Genomic DNA, 2,720 nt, shown 5'->3' with positions numbered 1-2,720 from the left:
TATAGTTAAAACACAACAATCACATGCAATAGCAGAAAGGGCCAAAGTTTTAGAATCAAACACAACAAAATTAAAATTTATTTACTATGAGGCTTCAAACCAGTTACTTAAACTTGTGGAGTGTTGATATCTACCCTGCAAGATGGTGAGAACTAAATGAGGCAGTGCATATAGATTGTCATGCACAAAAGTAAAGCCAGTTGCCATTAGGTCAACTCATGGCGACCCTATGTGTTGCAGAGTAGAACTGTGCTCTGTAATGTTTTCAATGGCCAATTTTTCAGAAGCAGATCACCAGGCCTATCTTCTCAGCCACCTCTGGGTGGGTTTGAACCACCAACCTTTTGGTTAGTAGTCTAATGTTTAACCATTTGTGCCACCCAAAGACTCCTGCACAGAACTTAATAATTGCTCATAGCATTAGGACTCCTGACAGTCCTCCTGTACCGATCAGGAAGATTTTAATTCACTTCACTTTACATCCACTTAAGAAGAAAAGGAGAAACAGCAAAGGAAATATGAACACTCCTTGTGCACTTACTTCAGATTCAGCACCAGCACCTGTGTTAGGTCTCATGTGAGACAAGAAGGAAGTGTAAGTGCCTTAAAGAACCTTACAGTTCTCTTGGGAAAACGATATATATATTATGAAAACATGGGACAACTAGAGAAAAAACAAAGTGGTGTGCTGAGTGTAATTTTGGGTCACAATATATGGGATACGCCAGAAGAGATTTGTATCATTTAAGATGGTAGGGATAGATGCAAATGGGAAAAACATATTTTTTAAAAATCTGTTTTATAAACTAAGATGCCACAAGATTGTTCGACTGAGAAAAGCCCACTGATGACAATAGTTTGAAAACCAAGAGACCAATCTGTGTACATTATAACTTCCAAAGATTCATAAAGGAGGTGGAGTTTGAAGGGTATTAAGGACTGGGAGGGGTTGGATTGATAGTGAGAAAAAGTTACAGATTGAAGGCAGAGAGAGAGAGATAAAAGTGAACACACTCCAAGTTCATCCATTCATTCATTGTGGATTATCAGGTCCAGAATGTTCTGACTCAAGCAATTCTGAACTCCCTGGACTAGGTCCGGTTTCTAATAGGCATTCACATGGTGAGGATTGCAGTAGAGTCAGTGTTAAGCTCACAGGCACTGGAGTTAGACTGTCTGGAATCAAATCCTACCTCTATCACTTACTAGCTATATGACTTGGGAAATTTCTTTCTCTTCTATAAGTCTTAGCTTCTTATCTGTAAGATGATGATAATTATTATACCTACCTCTTGGACTCTTGAGGCTTATATAATATCTATAAAGCATTTATTACCATGCCTGGTATACAGCAAACATTCAATAAATACTGGGTGTTATTTATTTAGAGCATTTGCCTGAGTTTCCAATCATACGTCTAACCATATATATGTACATATATGTATATATATATATATATACATATATGTATTTAGATAGATATACGTGTGTGTGTGTGATTAGAAGGAGTTTGAAAAGATTTCGAGTAACACTTATATTAACAATATCAGAATATATTTTTAAAACTAATTATTTGGTTGTATATGGTCTAGGATATGTGGGCTTTTTAAAAATTACATGTACCATTTCACCCACCAACATAGCAAAATTTTAAAGTTTGAGATATTGAAGGTTGGTGGGGTAATGGGAAAAATAGGCTGCTGGCTCATAAACAAATGGTAGAAGAGTAAAATATGCAATTATTTGAACAACAACTTGGCAGTTTCTATCCAAAACAATTTATTTTAATATAACCAGCCATTTTACTTTTAAAAATTTACCCTAGAAATACACTTGAAAATGTTTTATCCAAATACATGAACTTGAATATTCATTGTAGCATTGTTGTTGGTGGTGGTTGTTGTTATGTGCTATCAAGTTGGACCCAACTCATAGCGACCCCTCCTTGGGTTTCCAAGGCAGCATCACTATGGATGTACATTGCTCCATCTTCCTTGCGAGGAGTGGCTGGTGGGTTTGAACCACCAGCCTTCTGGTTAGCATTGTTGGTAGTAACTCAAAAATGAAAGCAGCCTAAGTAACCATCAATACTGAACTGATACATTCATACACTGGGATACTGCACAACTATTTAAAAGGATATATATACATGAAAATATCCAAATAAAGTAAGAAGTAAATAAAAGAAAGCATATAACAGCATTAGAGTATGATACTTCTTGTATAAATAACAAGGATATGCACACACATGCTAACATATATATAGAAAAACTTATAAGAAGCTGTTACAGATGATTACCTTTGATGTGAGACAAAAGTGAAAGAGACTTTTACTTTTCTTTGTATAATCTCTGTACCTTAAGAAATTTTAAGCTTATATTCTACATTTTTCTTTAATTTTTTATTTTGAATTAATTTTAGAATCAGACTGTATACATTTCTCCCTTCTTTATATTTTTCTATTGGAAAACACAATAAACTTTCTTTTAAAAATAGTCTTAATCATATTTTACAAGGTGATCAATAAAGCATTAGTTCATTCTCCTATTAAATGAGACAATGTGTTAAGAGCACTAGCACAAACATTGGCATACATTGTTGTTGTTGTTAAGTGCCGTCAAGTCATTTCCGACTCATAGCGACCCCATGCACAGCAGAATGAAACACTGCCCGATCCCGCGCCAGCCCCACAATCCCTGCTATACTTGAGCCCATCATTG

General features: G+C 35.4%; 1 protein-coding gene across 1 annotated transcript in view; it reads right to left on the bottom strand.

Moving 5' to 3' along the window:
- Positions 1-2,720, bottom strand: part of HEPHL1 (hephaestin like 1) — a 141,273-nt gene that overhangs the window by 92,317 nt on the left and 46,236 nt on the right. The window lies entirely within an intron of this gene.

This window comes from Orycteropus afer, unplaced genomic scaffold (genome assembly GCF_000298275.1).
Source record: "Orycteropus afer afer isolate SDZICR_OR568_19922 unplaced genomic scaffold, OryAfe1.0 scaffold00047, whole genome shotgun sequence".
In the NCBI taxonomy this organism is placed as follows: Eukaryota; Metazoa; Chordata; class Mammalia; order Tubulidentata; family Orycteropodidae; genus Orycteropus; species Orycteropus afer.
Note: the sequence above shows the minus strand (reverse complement) of the source record. Positions and strands in the feature narration are given on the sequence as shown.